Genomic DNA, 19,898 nt, shown 5'->3' with positions numbered 1-19,898 from the left:
CCTGACTGGGCCTCCTGGGAAGCATCTCATAATTCTATGGCAGATTAATGTCCACTTGGATCCTTTTTTTCTTGCTGGAGAAACTGTAAGCTCAAGGGGGCCCTCTTGGTGTGGTGCTGTGTTGGGCTGGGGGAGGAATAATGTGGTCAGAGTGTAGTCACTCCTCTTGTCCTTCTTAAGTGTTTTCTCTTTCTCTTTGTCCTTCAGAGATTGCTTCATCCTTGTCCTCAAGTTCTGGAATGTTCACAGCGATGACTTGTCTGAGGATAGTTGCTAGCTAATCTATGGAGAAGGACACAGATAGGAATGACCTATGTCACAATCCTAATGGCTTCACTTCCCCATATTTTTATTCATATATAACAATATTTTAATGACAGATTTTTAAAGTGGAAAACAGATTAGTAGTTGCCAAAGATAGCAAAGGGAAAGACAGGAGCAGGTGCGAGGTGAATATATTTATATACTCAAGGGGGATACATACATATATATGCATATCAGTAGAGATGGATCTCTAGTATCTTGACTGTGGTGGTGGATGCACAAAGCCGAACAGGTGGTAAACTATATGGTACCAAGTACCTCCCCCCAAAACACATACACAAATGTACAGGTAAAACTGAGTGGGGAAGTCTGAATAAGGTTAGTGCATTGTATCACTATCAATAAGTTAGTACTAATATATACTATACTCTTGCAAATATTTCTATGGGGGAAAATGGGTACTGTGCAGACAATTTCTCATTACATTATTTCTTGCTGCTGTATGTGACTCTACAGTTATCTCATTAAACATTTTAATAAACTATGTAAAGAATTGGACAGTTATAGCTTGCGAATGCTAAATATAAGAAACTTGGATGACTATATGAAAAGGAGAAAATATATACTTGAAATCAAAGAGTATTACCAGAGAATAACTAGGCCAGTTTCATAGTGATAAAAGGATCGGTTCATCAGTATTCTGAACAACTGCACATAAATTATACTTAATACATTATGTAAAGTGTTAGTTGCTCAGTTGTGTCCCAACTCTGTGAGCCCTACCAGGCTCCTCTGTCCATGGAATTCTCCAGCCAAGAATGTTGAAGTCAGTTGCCATTCCCTTCTCCAGGGGATATTCCCAACCCAGGGACTGAACCAGGTCTCCTGCATTGCAGGCAGATTCTTTCTGGCTGAGTCATCGAGAAGTCCATATATTATGTAAAGCAATAATATATTATGTAAACCAATAAATAAATCCAAGAAAATAAACTCACATGAGTTTACCACTGCCTTTCCCCTGTACCTATATTTCAAGGAACTTAAAATTATTGTGAGTTTTTTGTGTAATTTAAACTGAAGCACAATATATCAGCTACTGAAAACTAGTAGGGCTAGTTTTTTTTTAATTTAATTTTTTATTTTAATTAATTTTAAATTAATCAATTAATTAAATTAAAATTAATTAAATTTAATTAATTTTATTTAATTATTTTAATCAAATTCAGTATTAAACAAGAGAACATTTGTTTCCTATTCTTTCCACAGAAAAATCATAAAGCAATTTACTTCCATGTCTCTCAAATTCCACTTTCTAGAAATACTGAAGACTGTGTAGCAGGCTTATCTTAGATTATTTAGAGACCATGTTCATGTCAAAGTCCAATGCTGATTTTACATAACCCCTGAGGACAAGCACATTCAGAGAGTCAACCTTTAAACAGATTTCATTGTCAACAATGGAAAGTATTTTGGTAAATAATTATCTCTATAACTTTACTTTAAAAAAAGAAGAGTATTATATCCTGATAACAAAAGGACTGGGAAAACTACTCTGTTGTAAGTAAGGTGACAGGACTCATTAATGAGAAACTGGTGTGAGGTCACGTAGATAGTTTGAATTAATATAAGGAAACTTTTTGTGCCCCTGAACTTGTCCCTGTAAAGTCATTGTAGCTTCTCTTGAATATCACCTTTGCACAGTGCCCTTTGAGAAGCTCCAGGATGAAATTGGTGGCCTGGGGAAATTCCAGATCCTTCAGATGCTTTTAGCTTTGCCTTCTCTCATGATGATAGCATGCCATATACTGCTGGAGAACTTCACTGCAGCTGTTCCAGGGCATCGCTGCTGGGTCCACATCCTCAGTAATGCCACTGTCTCTGATAATGACACTGGGACCCTCAGCTTTGATGTCCTCCTGGGAATTTCCATCCCCTTGGATTCTAAATTGAAGCCAGAGAAATGTCATCGCTTCCTCCATCCACAGTGGCAGCTCCTTCACCTAAATGGGATCTTTCCCGACATGAGTGACGTGGACACAGAGCCCTGTGTGGATGGCTGGGTGTATGATCGCTGCTTGTTCTCCTCCACCATCATGACTGAGGTAAAGCCTCATTTACTATTGTGAGTACATGGTCTGGGTGTTTAGAATAACAGCATAAATACTGTTCAAGTGCTTAGTATTAGTGTACCCACCTGCCTTTCATTCTTTCAGCAATAATGATTGCTTACCTTTTTAAAAGCCAAGCATTTAAAATTGAGGACAGTGAAATCAACCAACTGGATATGAATTCTAACATCACAAAGCTTTACCTTTAGTATAAAGACTGGTGATTAGACAAGTAATTACTTGTGAAAAATTATTCTTGCTCACTTGTTCTCAATCTAGTTGCAAATTGGAAATATTATTTTTAATTAGAACATATTTCAATACCCTGGTTACTTGTCAGAGAAACAGACTGGAGTACATTTCACTCTAGATGTGAAATCTAGACTTCAATATTTTTTTTAAAAACTCAATGTTTCCTTACAATGGGATGACCCAGAGGGATGGCACGGGGAGGGAGGAAGGAGGAGGGTTCAGGATGGGGAACATGTGTATACCTGTTGTGGATTCATGTTGATATATGGCAAAACCAATACAATATTGTAAAGTTAAAAAAAAAACTCAATGTTTCCAATGTGTGGCAAAGATTGAGGACCGCTGGGGTATGCAGTGCTAAGTGAATATAAAGACTGATCCTGTTATAACCTAGAAGACTTGGTTGAGAAATTCTAGAAAAGCCATGCTTAAACTGAGACTTGAATGATACAGATGAATAAACATAGTAAAAAAAAAAAAACAAACAAACAGAACGTGTTCACGAAGGGCACATTGAGGGATTATGGGATGCTGTGAAGCCCCTTTGTGCTGGTTTTCTTCTCTTCCAGTGGGACTTTGTATGTGATCATCAGTCACAGAAATCAGTGGTTCAATCCCTAGTCATGGCTGGAGTGCTGGTTGGGGGCCTCATACATGGCCATCTCTCAGACAGGTGAGTGTCTCCACATCACTGCTGCCCTTCCTCTGGGGTGAGCTGCCTTGGTTCCCAGGGAGCTATGGATGGAAATGCAGAATTCAACTCATTGTGATGAATGACATTTTGTTGCCACAGAGCTCTGTGTACTGGACACAGAAATATCATCTCCACAAGATCTGGGGGAAATTCCAGAACAGTATTTAGAGGGTAAGTATCATAATACTTCATCCAGAAATATGAGGAAGAGTTATCTATGGGAACAGAAAGGAAGGTGCTTCAAGACAGGAGGTGCAGCTTCTTTAAAAACACAGATATAGAGAATAGCACTGCTGGCCTTTGCCATGATTTTTATGTTAAGTCCCTACTGGACTCAATGAGCTAAATGCTTATGGGTTCCCGCATTGGTTATCATGTCTTGGTTGCCCCACCATAATTGGTAGGCATTTCTATAAAACCTGGTGCATAGTGAGGTAATACTGGAATTGTAAAATAATTGTGGATGTTTATCTTGCTTTTATTTTTTTTAATTTTTTAAATTATATTATTATTTTTTTTTACTTTACAATATTTTATTGGTTTTGCCATACATCAACATGCATTCGCCACGGGTGTACACGTGTTCCCATCCCGAACCCCCCTCCCACCTCCCTCCCCATACCATCCCTCTGGGTCATCCCAGTGCACCAGCCCCAAGCATCCTGAATTCTGCATTGAACATGGACTGGCGATTCATTTCTTATATGGTATTATACATGTTTTAATGCCATTCTCCCAAATCATCCCCCCCGCCTCTCCCACAGAGTCCAAAAGACTGTCCTATACATCTGTGTCTCTTTTGCTGTCTCGCATACAGGATTGTCGTTACCATCTTTCTAAATTCCATATATATGCGTTAGTATACTGTATTGGTGTTTTTCTTTCTGGCTTACTTCACTCTGTATAATAGGCTCCAGTTTCATCCACCTCATTAGAAGTGATTCAAATGTATTCTTTTTAATGGCTGAGTAATTAATATTCCATTGTGTATATGTACCACAGCATTCTTATCCATTCATCTGCTGATGGACATCTAGGTTGCTTCCATGTCCTGGCTATTATAAACTGTGCTGCGATGAACATTGGGGTACACGTGTCTCTTTCAATTCTGGTTTCTTCTGTGTGTATGCCCAGCTTATAAAAGCCTTGTATTAAGTATTCGTGCAATCATATATTATCTTAATATGAGTTAATTAATCTATAGACCTCAGGAGTCACAATTTGTGGTGTGAGAAATTTGGGTTATCCTGTGCCAGCAGTGTCCATCCTCAAGTAAGAGACAACGATGGCACACTCAAGTCTTTCACAGGAGAAATGAGAGACTTAAAGTATCCCTTACCATCCATAAGCCTAAAGCCATTTTATCTTTCACCTGAAAATTGTGAACTTTGTATGCAATTACCCCAAATGTAATTCACAAAAGAGTTGACAGTATTCTGACCAAAGCCTTTATGATAATTCACAATAAAGTGCCTTTTGATGCTACTGTGAGTGGAATTGTTCTCTTTAATACTTTTTTTTCACATATTTCATTGTTAGTGTACAGAAATGCAATTGATTTCTGTGTGTTGATTTTGTATCCTGTAACTTCACCGAATTTGTTCTTCACTCAATTTTTGGTTGAATCTTTAGAATTTTCTGTGTATAGAATGATAGCATCTGCAAACAGAGAGAACTTAATTCTTCCTTCCAACTTCTATGGCTTTTTCTTGCCTGCTTTCTCTGATTACAACTTACAATATTATGTTAAATGTGACCTGTGCGAGTGGGCACCCTTGTTTTTTCCTAAGCTTAGAGGAAAATCCTTCGACCTGTCAGCATTGAGTATGATATTAGCTGAGGATTTGTCATGTATGGCCTTTATTATGTTGAAGTACATTTCTTCTGTACCCAAATAATTATTTTTATCACTAAAGGATGTTGGATTTTGTCTGTATCTCTTGACATGATCATACTAATTTACCTTTCATTCCATTATGTGGTTTTTCACATTTATTGATTCACATATCTTGAGTAATCCTTACATCCTGGGGGTGAATTCCACTTGATCATGTTTTATGATCCTTTTAGTGTGCTATTGAATTTGGTTTACTAATATTTTGTTGAGAATGTTTTGCATCTGTATTCAGCAGAGATGTTGGTCTGCAGTTTTCTTGGAGTGTCCTTATCTGACTTTGGAATCAGAAAAGTGGTGGATTTCTAAAATCAGTTTGAGAGTGTTTCCTCCTCTTCAAATTTTTTGGGAAGTGTTTGAAAGGAACTGGTTTAATTCATTTTTTAATGTTTGGTAGAATTCACCTGTGAAACCTCTTGTCCAGGTTTTGCATTGTTTTTCTTTCTTTCTTTTTTTTTTTTTTTTGTGAGAAGGGGTGGTTTATATTACTGATTTAATCTCCTTAGTCATTATTGGTCTGTTCATATTTTTCCATTTCTTTATGATTCAGTCTCGGTAGATTGTATGTGTCTAGGAACTTACCCATTTCTTATAGGTTAACCTTTTTTTTAATTAAAGGTTTTATTTTATTTTATTAAAGGTTTTATTTATTTTATTAAAACACAGAAATATTTGAGTAGTACCTTATAACCCTGTGTCTCCACTTTCGTTTTTAATTTTTTATTTGAGTCTTCTCTCTAACTTTCTTAATCTGGCTAAACATTGTTGAAAACAAAGTAATGAGGCCCACCAATATTATTGTGTTGCTGTCTATTTCTCCTTTCACATATGTTAGCATTTGCTTAATATATTGAGGTGCTCTGGTGTTAGTTGCATAATTATTTATTACTGATATATCATCTTGATAAATGGTTCCTTTATCATTATGTAATGCACCTTTTTGTGTCTTCTTACCATTTTTGATTGGAGTCTGTTTTGTCTGATGTAAGTATCAGACAAAAAAATTCTCATTTGATTGTACTCTGTATAGAGTATCCTTTCCTGTCCCATCACTTTGAGCCTATGTATGTCTTTAAAGCTGAAGTGAGCCTCTTGTAAGAAGAATATAGTTCAGTCCTTTTCTAAAAAATCCATTTAGTGACTCTCTCTTTTGATGGGAAAATTCAACCCATTTGCTTTTAATTGTTAATAAGTTGGCTTCCCTGGTGCCTCAGTGATAAAGAATCCACCTGCCAATGCAGAAGACACAAGAAACATGGCTTCAATCCTTAGGTTGGGAAGATCCCCTGGAGTAGGAAGTGGCAATCCACTCCAGTATTCTTGCCTACAGAATTCCATGGGCAGAGGAGCCTGACGGGCTACAGACCACAGGGTCACAAAGAGTTGGATGTGACTGAGGACAATAACAAGCAACAATGCTGAAAATGTTGCTTTTTCTCTTTCATCTTCAATATTAAAATGGCTACACAAAAATTCACCAACTTTGATAAGTTTTTAAAAGGCACACTGATATGGCAGCTGTCAGAATACCAGGTAACAAAATTATTTTGAATGAAGTTAAAGACAACTAAGCACTGATAGAGCCATCTAATGGGGGAGAAATGAATGACCCTTTGACCAACCCGACATGAACACCAATTCTTCTTGAACTTTTCCATGAAACAGAAGAGGAGGAAAGCTCCCTAACTCACTCTATGGGACCAGTGCTGCTCTGATATCAAAGCCAGATAAGGACATCACAAGAAAACAACAGAGCAACATCCTTTATGAACAGAAAATCTGCAGCAAAATGCTAGCAGACTGAATCCAACTGCATATTTAAAGTTATATACCATGAACAAATAGGATTTATCCCAGGAATGCAAAGGTAGTTCATCATAAGAAAATCAATCAATGTAATATAGCACTTTAATAGAAAAAGAAAGCATAATTTCAATTGATACATTTTATAAAATGTACAATTCAGCATTTTATAAAACCTAGCACTCTTTCATGATAAAAATAAGACTACTAAGAATAAAAGGGAACCCAATAAGTTAAAGGGTATTTAAGAAAAAAACTACAACTAACATTAAGCTCAATGGTGAAAGGAAAACTTTCACAATAACTTCGGGAGCAAGTCAAGGATGTCTGCTTTCACTGTTGCTAATCAACATTGTACTGAAGAATCTAATTAGAGTAATTAGATAAGAAAGAGAAATTAAATTTATCCAAATTGAAAAGAAAAACTTTAGTCTATCTATTTTTGTAGATGACATGATTATACAAATTTAAAATTCCAAAGAATGCACAAGAGAGCTATTAGAGTTCATGAATGAATTCAACAAAGTTGTAGGGTACAAGAAAAACACACAATTATATAACCACAATGAACAAGCAGAAAATGAAATTGAGAAAGTTATTACATTTACAATATCTTCTAAAAAAATAAACTACCTATCAATAAAATTAATCTAAGAGATAAAAGATTTGTATACTGTAAACTATAAAGCCTTGCTGAAAGAAATAGAAAGCCCTAAACAAATGGAAAGGAATCCCATGTTAATGCTGTAGGAAGACTTAATGTTGGCAACTAGTCAATCTACTTAATGCAATCAAGAGTTTCAGTGAAATCCCTATCAAAATTCCAACATTGTTTTCTATAGAAATGGAAAAGCTGAACTTTAAATTTATATGAATTTGGAGCTCCAAAGAGCCAAACAATGTTAAAAAGAAGGATAAATTCAGAGGACCCACACTTTTTGACTACTACAAAACTGCCATAACCAAATATTATAGTACTGCCATAAGGATAGAGGAGAGGTACAAACCAACAAAAAGGAACTGAGTCCAGAAATGAAATTGTACATTTAGAGCCAACTGACTTTTGTCAAGTGTGCCAAGATCACTCAGTGTGGAAAAGAAAAATGTTTTCAGGAAATGGTACTTAACCGCTAAATATCCATGTTCACGCCTGCAAATTCACTTCAGTCATGTCCGACTCTTTGCGACCCTGTGGACTGTAGCCCTCCAGGCGCCTATGTCCATGAGATTCTCCAGGCAAGAACAGTGGAGTAGGTTGCTGTGCCCTTCTCCAGAGGGTCTTCCCAACCTAGGGATTGAACCTGCGTTTCTTAATGTCTCCTGCATAGGCATGCATTTTTTTTTTTTTTTTACCATTAGTGCCACCTAATAAGCCCCTAAATGCCCATACAAAATAAAAAAAAAAAAGTTTACTCTTCTCTCACTCTATATGCAAAAGCTGAGTGAATTAATAACCTATATGTAAGAGTTAAAACTTTAAAACTCTTAAAGGAAGCATAGAAGTGAATCTTCATAACCTTGTATTTGGTAATGGATTCTTAGACATGCAAATCACAAACAACAACAACAAAAATAGCTTAATCAGACTTCATCAAAATTAAAAACCTTGTGCATCAAAAGTTATTATCAAGAGAATAAAAGATAACCTACAAGTTGGGTGAAAATATTTTAAAATAACACAGCTGAAAGTATTTAATATCCAGAATATATGAACCATCCAATAACAAAATGATAAACCAATTTAAATATTAGCAAAGGACTTGAGTATATTTCTATAAAGAAGATATACAAGTAGTTGATAAGCACATAAAAAGATCCCAACGTCATCACTTATTAAATAAATGCAAGTCAAAACTGTACGGCAAACCATATCACACCTACTAGGATGGCCATAATTTTATTATTTTTTAATATAAATTTATTTATTTTAACTGGATGGCTATAATTTTAAAAAAGCAGAAATAGTAAGTGTTGGTGAGCAAGTAGAGAAGTTGAAACCCTCATTCAAAGACAGTGGAAATATAAAATGATGAATCCTCAATAGACATGAATTTGAGCAAGTTTCAGAAGATAGTGAAAGACAGGGAAGCCTGGTGCGCAGAGTCGGACACAACTTAGTGACTGAATAACAACAACAAGATGGGAAACAGTTTGGCAGATTGTCAAATGGCATTAAAACATGTATAATATCATATAAGAAACGAATTGCCAGTCCTGGTTCGATGCAGGATACAGGAAGCTTGGGGCTGGGGCACTGGGATGACCCAGAGGGATGGTATGGGGAGGGAGGTGGAAGAGGGGTTCAGGATGGGGAGCACGTGTACAACCGTGGCGGATGCATGTTGATGTATGGCAAAACCAATACAATATTGTAAAGTAAAAAAAATAATAATAATTAAAAAAACAAATTAAAAAAAAGTCTAAACAGAATTTTCACATGAACCAGCAATTCCATTCCTAGGTATATACTCTAAAAAATTAAAAACAGTGAGTTTGATAGCTGTACATCAGTATTCATTACAACATTATTTATAATACCTGAAGGTGGTGATCCAAGTATGCATCAGCAGATTAATGGGTAAACAAATATGGTGAATATACACAATAGGATATTATTCATCCTGAAAATAGAATGATGTTCTGGTACTTGGTACAACATAAATAAACCATGAAAAAAGTACGCTGAATGAAATAAACCAGGCACAGGACAAACGTATGCATCCACTTACAAAAGAACGATCTTTCTGACCATTGGGGTTTTAAGAAGGAGGTGTCCGAAAAGTTACCGCAGGGATAACTGGCTTGCGGCAGCCAAACGTTCACAATGATGTCGCTTTTTGATCCTTCGATGTCAGCTCTTCCTATCATTGTGAAACAGAATTCACAAGAACTAGCTAAGACTAGGCAAATTAGTGGAGGCAGAAAGTAGATTTAAGGTATCAGAAGAATAAGGTGAATGAAGAGTTATAAATTAATGATTGCAGAATATGAACTCTGTATCTAATTCTGTCAGTTTTATTTCATGTATTTCAAGCTTTTGTTGAGTTCATATACATTTGACCTTTTCAGCATTATTATTTCTGTAAATGTCTTTTGTTTTGAAATTTGTTTTATTTGATGATAATGTAAAGACACCAGGCATCTTATAATTACTATTTGAACTAAATATTTTTTTTACTGTCAATTTACTTTCAACCCACAATATTTTAAGTACCATTGTACTTAAAATTAGGTCTTTTTTTAACCCTTTGATAATCTCCCTCATGTGATAGACGGTTTAGGTCATTAGCAACTTGTTTGATGTGATTGTTGTCATGATTCGTTTCAGTCTATCACTTTAATTTTTTCTACATAACTTTCTTTTTTTTAATATTTTATTTTATTTTTTAACTTTACAGTATTGTATTGGTTTTGCCATATATCAACATGCATCCACCACAGGTGTACATGTGTTCCCCATCCTGAACCCTCCTCCCTCCTCCCTCCCTGTACCATTTTATTGATGATTATGTTGTTGTTCAGTTGTTCAGTCCATGGGGTTGACTCTGCAACCCCGTGGACTGCAGCGCACCAGGCTTCCCTGTCCTTCCCTGTCCTTCTCCCAGAGTTTGCTCAAACTCACATCCATTGAGTCAGTGATGTCATCCAACCATCTTATCCTCTGTTGTCCCCTTCTCCTGCCTTCAATCTTGGTGATAATAATGATTACTAAAATGCTTATTTGGTATTATTTTTGTTCCTATGTTTTTACATTTTCCAGTTTTTTTGGTGCACTATTTGAATTTTTAAAGAATTCTATTTCAAACCTTGCAGAGGAATTCCGAATTCCAAAATTTGTACGTTAGTTTTTATTACTGGGTGTATATATTAGCACATCCTATGTAGTCCAAGTCATATACACTAAGGTCCCCTTTTCCTGACGCCCAAGGAAAACCAAATTCCCTTTTCCTCATTTGTCTTTCACCTTCTTTTCCCCTTGATTCACCATCTTACATTAATCTTTCCCCTGAAAAAATTATGTAATTTCTTCTGTCTGGCTTATGGAGCTCATATTGTTCTAGGAAAGCATGTTGCTTGAGAACTGAAAATCCAGATTCAATTGAGTGATTTTACATAAAGCTTTAACAACTTTAATGCATTGTTCCCTGATACTTTGCAGTGGCTCAGGACTTCCCTGGTGGCTCGGACAGTGAAGAATCTGTCTGCAATGCAGGAAACCTGGGTTCGATCCCTGAGTCCAGGAGATACTCTGGAGAAGGGAATGGCAACCCACTCCAGTATTCTTGCCTGGAGAATTCCGTGAACAGAGGAGCCTAGCAGTCTATACAGTCCATGGGGTTGCAAAGAGTCAGACATGACTGAGCAACTAACATTTTTTTTTTCAGCTGTAATTTAGAGACTCAAGTATACTTTTAGCTCCATGCATTCTAGACACTCTATAGAGACTCTCTACTTTGCTGGATACACATACTTGTTAAATGGATGTTTACGGTAATATTCAGTTCAATTCAGTTCAGTCGCTCAGTCGTGTCTGACTCTTTGTGACCTCATCAATTGTAGCACCCCAGGCCTCCCTGTCCATCACCAACTCCCGGAGTTCACCCAAAGTCACGTCCATTGAGTTGGTGATGCCATCCAGCCATCTCATCCTCTGTCGTCCCCTTTTCCTCCTGCCCCCAATCCCTCCCAGCATCAGAGTCTTTTCCAATGAGTCAACTCTTTGCATAAGGTGGCCAAAGTATTGGAGTTTCAGCTTTAGCATAATTCCAAAGAACACCCAGGACTGATCTCCTTTAGGAAGGACTGGTTGGATCTCCTTGCAGTCCAAGGGACTCTCAAGAGTCTTCTCCAACACCACAGTTCAAAAGCATCAATTCTTCGGCCTTCAGCTTTCTTCACAGTCCAACTCTCACATCCATACATGACCACTGGAAAAACCATAGCCTTGACTAGATGGACCTTTGTTGGCAAAGTAATGTCTCTGCTTTTGAATATGCTATCTAGGTTGTTCATAACTTTCCTTCTGAAGAGTAAGCATCTTTTAATTTCATGGCTGCAATCACCATCTGCAGTGATTTTGGAGCCCCCCAAAATAAAGTCTGACACTGTTTCCCCATCTATTTTCCATGAAGTGATGGGATCAGATGCCATGATCTTAGTTTTCTGAATGTTGAGCTTTAAGCCAACTTTTTCACTCTCCTCTTTCACTTTCATCAAGAGTAATACAGTAATATTACAATTTCCAATACTGTGGTTTCTTTAATATGATATAACTTGATGTCAATTGCCTCCTGCTGACTAGAGAATGAAGTTTTTAGATTCTTAGGCTACTACATAGACAAAGAGTGTTACTTTTGGGGAAATGTGTTGATTTAGCTCTTGTTTTTTCAAGATTTCAGGTTCATGAATCACTTATTAAAACACTGGTGCACTGGGACGGCCCAGAGGGATGGTATGGGGAGGGAGGAGGGAGGAGGGTTCGGGATGGGAACACATGTATACCTGTGGCAGATTCATTTTGATATTTGACAAAACTAATACAATTATGTAAAGTTTAAAAATAAAATAAAATTAGAAAAAAAAAAAACACTGTCTAAATTTCAGAGTATGCTTTTGCTTTCTGAGTTTCTTACCATGTATTACTATTACTCCCATAATCTAAGCTGACTCTCTGTTTCTTAGCTTTGGGCGAAAGTTGATTCTCAGGTGCTGTTTGCTCCAGCTCGCCATCTCTGGGACCTGTGCAGCCTTTGCTCCCACCTTCCTCATTGACTGCTTACTATGCTTCTAGTCAGGTTGTTCTGCTGTAGTCATCATAGCAAATAACAACATGCTTGGTAAGTCCACAACTGTGATCTAATCCATTTTCCAAGTCTTGAATTTGACCTTGAAATTTCACCTTTATCTGACATTAGTATCTCAATTGGGTTTCTTTCAGTTATAGAGTGGCTAAGTTCCCAGTCACAAACCATAGTAATGACACTGTTATCCTGTACCTTTAGTATTGGACAGACAATGCTGGGAGGACTGGCTTTTGTCTTTCGAGAGTGGCGCACCCTGCAGCTGGTGGTGTCTGTAACGTTCTTTGTCTTCTTTTTCTCCTCAAGGTATGAGCCTTCTCTCTCACTCGGTCTTATGGGTACCTGGGATGAAAATGCATATTGAATCAGAGTAGTCTTACTCCAGGGATCATATCTAATTGTTTGGAAGTAAAACCCATGTCTCTCATCTGTTCACTCTGCGCAAACTGAGATTTGAAAAGCACAACAGGGAGTGACAATGACTTTTCTTCCAGAGAAATCTAAGTATTTTCTGCCATCCTTCTTCATGTATCTTACTCTGTGTAGCAGTCATAGAGTTATTTTAGTGTTATTTTCCTTAATGTAAAATGCACTCAAATATTTAAAAAGTAAGCACCTTTAATATTTTTGGCTTTGGAATGAATCACATCATGGCAAAGTTTTTATTTTCATTTTTGTAGGTGAAATTGGATAAAAGGAAGAGGCAACAAATTTATCCATATAGTTAGCTGACATAATAGAAGCATAGTTTTTTCCAGTAATAAAACTGGCATGCAGTTTAGGTGCTTTACATCATGTGTTCAGCAGTCCCTACCCTCTTAGATAATTTTAACATTTATTTATGCTTCATCATTACACTTAAAACCAGTCTAGGGAGAATGAGATTTCATCACTCATAAAGAAATGACTATAGATTTAATACACTGAGAGGAGTTTAGAGAGAGAGGAAAGTGCAATCCATACCAGACACAACCGTTATTTCATTCTAGTCTCATAACAAGCCCACAAGGACAGTGGCATTAATTTCTCCACTGTCTTGATGAGAAAACTGAGACTAATTTAAATTAGTGGCTCATCTGTGTACTTAGCGACTAACAACAGGTTACTAAGAGCAGTTCATGGTTGGAGTACTTGCACATGTTGTTGGGCTTTAAGCTTACATAATAGGAGGGCTTTTAAAAAAAGAATATTTTATAAATATATACTGTGAGCACAAATTTGATAGAACTTAAGACAAACTTTGGAAGGGAATTATGCATGTGGAAGACTCTCAAGCTTAAGCCTCATAAGCTTCTTGGAAAATCTGCTGATTAAGCACAGAGGAAATTTGACTCCCAAGTCTGTATAAGACTGCGTGTGCTATACATTTCAGGTAAAATGCCCACAATAGTCATTCTCGTATTTTCCTAGTATTTGTATAATAGAACATAATTTCTTTCCTAATCCAACAACTGAAGTTCTAGATATAGATGAAAAGCAAAAAGTATCTGTTGCCAATAATCAGGTGACAAATAAGCAAGGGAAAGCTGACTGCACTTGTGTGCTCTTCTTTAATCAGGTTGTTGGTTGAATCTGCTCAGTGGCTGATTGTCACAAATAAACCAGATGAGGGCTTAATGAAAATTAAGAAAGTTTCACACAGACATGAAATGAAGAATGCTGAAGAAACCCTGAACATGAAGGTGAGCAGGAAAGGGAAAGTGGTTACTGGGTTGGAGGGCAGAAATAAACTGACATCTGCCTTCTCTTTATTGAGATAGACAAGCTGCTTTTCTAAAAAGGGCAGTTAGTTGAGAATGCAAGCTCAGTTCCCTTGTCTTTCATGGCTATATCATGAAAAGAAGCTTTGAGCACTGTACAAGGACTTTGTGATTTAGCTCATTTCCTGATCTGAATCTACACTGTATGTGCTCTCATGGATCCCTGCCTGGCTCTATGGCCTCATTTTCAAAATATCATTGCTTCTGTCTAATTTCCTGGGGTCTCCCTTAACTCCCCGCATCTTTCTTCATATCACATCCACACTGGCGATTGCATGTGTAATATGCTACACTACAAAAAAAGGGAGCACATCTTTCTTGTCCTGTGGGGTACCTGTGCTTTTCACAATGCCTGGCACTACACTGACAAGTGATATGTGTTTGTTGTTATTGAAGGGTTTGAGAGTGACCATGCAGGAGGAGGTAGAGGCAGCACAGACTAAAACTACTGCTTTTCACTTGTTCTGAACACCTAACCTGCGTAAAAGGATGTGTCTCCTGCTCCTTGTCAGGTGGGCTGACAACATTCAAAGAGTGGGGACATGAAGCCATTTATGTCAAAGATTATAATGTGTTGTGAGAGAGGGGTGCATATTTAAAGGTAAACAATGAGGAAAACACACAAAATAAGACTCACATGGAACTGATTATATGATGAACAGTTAGGTTGTATCACACTGTCAGTCTCTTCACTGGAGATGAATGTACTCCATCTGTAATCCATCACAGTACAGATTTTGGCACATCAGTTCACTTCAGTTGCTCAGTCGCGTCTGTTTTTTTGCAACCCCATGGACTGTAGCACACCAGGCTTCCCTGTCAATCACCAAACTCCTGGAGCTTGCTCAAAATCATGTCCATTGAGTCAATGATGCCATCCAACCATCTCATCCTCTGCTGTCCCCTTCTCCTCCTGCCTTCAATCCTTCCCAGCATCAGGGTCTTATCCAATGAGTCAGTTCTTCCCATTAGGTGGCCAAAGTATTGGAGTTTCAGCTTCAGCATCAGTCCTTCCAATGAATATTCAGGACTGATTCCTTTTAGGATTGACTACTTTGATCTCCTTGCAGTCCAAGGGACTCTCAAGAGTCTTCTCCAACACCACAGTTCAAAAGCATCAATTCTTCGGCGCTCAGCTTTCTTTATAGTCCAACTCACATCCATACATGACTCCTGGAAAAACCATAGCTTTGACTAGATGGACCTTTGTTAGCAAAGTGATATCTTTGCTTTTTAATATTCTGTGCAGACTGGTCATAGATTTTCTTCCAGGGAGCAAGCGTCTTATAACTTCATGGCTTCAGTCACCATCTGCAGTGACTTTGGAGTCCCCCAAAATAAAGTCTCTCACTGTTTCCACTGTTTTCCCATCTATTTGCCACGAAGTGATGGGACTGGATGCCATGATCTTAGTTTTTTGAATGTTGAGTTCTAAGCCAACTTTTACACTGTCCTCTTTCACTTTCATCACGAGGCTTTTTAGTTCTTTTTCACTTTCTGCCATAAGGGTGGTGTCATCTGCATATCTGAGTCATTGACATTTCTCCCAGCAATCTTGATTCCAGCTTGTGCTTCATCCAGCCCAGCGTTTCATGTGAGGTACCTTGCATATAAATTAAATAAGCAGGGTAACAATATACAGCTTTGATGTACTCCTCTCCCGATTTGGAACCATTGTGTTGTTCCATGTCCAGTTCTAACTGTTGCTTCCTGATTCGCATACAGATTTCTCAGGAGGCAGGTCAGGTGGTCTGGTATTCCCATCTCTTTCAGGATTTTCCACAGTTTGTTGTAATTCACACAGTCAAAGGCTTTGGCATAGTCAATAAAGCAGAAGTAGATGTTTTTCTGTAACTCTGTTGCTTTTTCATGATCCAACAGATGTTGGCAATTTGATCTCTGGTTCCTCTGCCTTTTCTAAATCCAGATTGAACATCTGGAAGTCCACAGTTTATGTACTGTTGAAGCCTGGCTTGGAGAATTTTGAGCATTACTTTGCTAGTGTGTGAGATGAGTGCAATCATGCAGTAGTTTGAGCATTCTTTGGCATTGCCTTTCTTTGGGATTGGAATGAAAACTGACCTTTTCCACTTTGGCCACTGCTGAGTTTTCCAAATTTTCTGGCATATTGAGTGCAGTACCTTAACAGCATCATCTTTTAGGATTTGAAATAGCTCAACTGGAATTCCATCACCTCCACTAGCTTTCTTCATAGTGATGCTTCCTAAGGCCCACTTGACTTCACGTTGCAGAATGTCTGGCTCAAGGTGAGTGAGTGATCACATCATCGTGGATATCTGGGTCATAAATATCTTTTTTGTATAGCTCTTCTCTGTATTCTTGCCACCTCTTTTTAATATCTTCTGCTTCTGTTAGGTCCATACCATTTCTGTTCTTTATTGTGCCCATCTTTACATGAAATGTTCCCTTGGCATCTCTAATTCTCTTGAAGAGATCTCTAGTCTTTCGCATTCTATTGTTTCCTTTATTTCTTTGCATTGATCACTGAGGAAGGCTTTCTTATCTCTCATTGCTGTTCTTTGGAACTCTGCATTCAAAGGGGTATATCTTTGCTTTTCTCCTTTGCCTTTTGCCTCTCTTCTTTTCTCAGCTATTTGTAAGGCCTCCTCAGACAACCATTTTGCCTTTTTACATTTCTTTTTCTTGGGGATGGTCTGGATCACTGCCTCCTGTACAATGTCATGAACCTCTGTTCATAGTTCTTCAAGCACTCTGTCTATCTGATCTAATCCCTGGAATCTATTTGTCATTTCCACTGTATAATCATAAGGGATTTGATGTAGGTCATACCTGAATGGTCTAGTGGTTTTTCCTATTTTCTTAAATTTAAGTCTGAATTGGCAATAAGGAGTTCATGATCTGAACCACAGTCAGCTCCCAGTCTTGTTTTTGCTGACTGTATAGAGCTTCTCCATCTTTGGCTGCAAAGAATATAATCAGTCTGATTTCAGTATTGACCACAATAGGAGAAAACTTTGCAAACTGTAATATGAAGAGATCAAATTGTTGTTGTTCAGTTGCTAAATTGTGTCCAACTCTTTGTGACCCCCATTGACTGCAGCACTCCAGGCTCTTTTGTTCTCCACTAACTCTTGGAGTTTGCTAAAATTCATGTCCATTGAGTCAGTGATGCTATCTAACCATTTCACCCTCTGTCATCCCCCTCTCCTTTTACCTTCAGTCTTTCCCAGCATTAGGGTCTTTTCCAATGAGTTGACTCTCCACATCAGGTGGCCAAAGAATTGGAGCTTCATCAACGGTCTTTTCAGTGAATATTCAGGGTTGATTTCCTTTAGAACTGTCTCGTTTGATCTCCTTGGAGTTCAATGGACTCTCAAGAGTCTTCTCTAGCACCACAATTGAAAAGCATCAATTTTTCAATGTTCAGCTTTCTTTATGTCCCAACTGTCACATCTGTATATCATCACTGGAAAAACCATAGCTTTGATCATATAAACCTAATGTCGGCAAAATGATGTCTCTGCTTTTTAATATGCTGTATAGGTTTGTCATAGCTTTCCTTCCAGGGAGCAAACATCTTTTGATTTCACCATCCGCAGTGATTTTGGAGCCCAAGAAAAGAAAATCTGTCACTGCTTCCATTTTTCTCTTTCTATTTGCCATGATGTGATGGGACCAGATGTCATCTTAGTTTATTTCAGGTTGAGTTTCAAGCCAGCTTTTTCACTCTCCTCTTTACCCTCGTCAAGACTCTCTTTAGTTCCTCCTCAATTTCTGCCATTTGAATGGTATCATCTGCATATCTGAGGTTGTCAGTATTTCTTCAGGCAACCATGATTCCAGTTTGTGATTCATCTAGCACCGCAATTCTCATAATGTATGCTGCATATAAGTTAAATAAGCAGGGTAGCAATATACAACCTTGTCGTACTCCTTTCCCAGTTTGGAACCAATCCATTTTTCCATGTCCAGTTCTAACTGTTGTTTCTTGACCTGTGTACAGGTTTCTTAAGAGACAGGTAAAGTGATCTGGTACTCTTATCTCTGTAAGAGTTTTCCACAGTTTGTTGTGATCCCCACAGTCAAAGGCTTTAGCATAATCAATGAAGCAGAGGTGGATGTTTTTCTGGAACTCCCTTGCTTCCTCCATAATCAACCAAATGTTGGCAATTGATCTCTGCCTCTTTGAAACCCAGACGGTATATCTGTACATTCTTGGTTCATGTGCTGCTAAAGCCTAGCTTGAAGAATTTTTAACATAACCTCACTAGCGTGTGAAATGAGTTTGAACATTTTTGGTACTGCTTTTCATTGGAATTGGAATGAAAACTGACCTTTTCCAGTCCTGTGGCCACTGCTGAGTTTTCCAAATTTGCTGACATATTGAGTGCAGCACTTTAACAGCATCATCTTTTAGAATTTGAAATAGCTTTGCTGAAATTCTATCACCTGCACTAGCTTTGTTCATAGTGATGCTTCCTAAGGCCCACTTGGCCTCACACTCCAGAATGTTTGGCTCTAGATAAGAGACCACACCATTGCGGTTATCTGGGTCATTAAGACCTTTTTTGTATGCTTCTTCTGTGTATTCTTGCGATTTCTTCTTAATCTCTTCTGCTTCTTTCAGGTCCTTGCTGTTTCTGCCCTTTATCATGCCCATCCTTGCATGAAATGCTCCCTTGATATCTCCAGTTTTCTTAAAAAGATCTCTATTGTTTTCCTCTTTTCTTTGCATTGTTCACTTAAGAAGTCTTTATCTCTCTTTGATATTCTCTGTAACTCTGCATTAAGTCTGGTATATCTTTTCCGTTCTTCCTTGCCTTTTACTTTTCTTTTCTCAGCTATTTGTAAGGCCTCCTAAGACAATGACTTTGTCTTCTTGCATTTTTTCCCCCTTTGGAATGATTTTTATTCACTTCCTCCTGTACAATGTTATTAAGTTCTGTTCATAGTTCTTCAGGCACTCTGTCTACAGACCTAATCCATTGCACCTATTTGTTACCTCCATTGCATAATCATAAGAGATTTGATTCAGGTCATACCTGAAATGCCTATTGATTTTCCCTACTTTATTTGATTTCAGTCTGACTTTTGCAATAAGGAGCTGATGATCTGAGCCACAGTCAGCTCTAGGTCTTAATTTTGCTGACTTTATAGAGCTTCTCCATCTTCAGCTGCAGAGAACATAATCAATATGATTTTGGTATTGACCATCTGGTATGTCTCTGTGTAGCATCATTTTATCTCGGGTTGCTGGAAAATGGTATGTTGTAGGACTAGCATGTTCCATCGACAAAACTCTGTTAGCCTTTGCCCTGCTTCATTTTGTACTCCAAGGCC

At 37.8% G+C, this 19,898-nt stretch overlaps 1 pseudogene; it reads left to right on the top strand.

The window, feature by feature from the left end:
- Positions 1–19,898, top strand: part of LOC104998719 — a 30,959-nt pseudogene that overhangs the window by 7,971 nt on the left and 3,090 nt on the right.

The sequence above is a fragment of the Bison bison genome, unplaced genomic scaffold, assembly GCF_000754665.1.
Source record: "Bison bison bison isolate TAMUID 2011002044 unplaced genomic scaffold, Bison_UMD1.0 scf7180017864334, whole genome shotgun sequence".
Taxonomy (NCBI): Eukaryota; Metazoa; Chordata; class Mammalia; order Artiodactyla; family Bovidae; genus Bison; species Bison bison.
The sequence above is the reverse complement of the archived record's forward strand: the minus strand, read 5'-3'. Positions and strand labels throughout refer to the sequence as shown.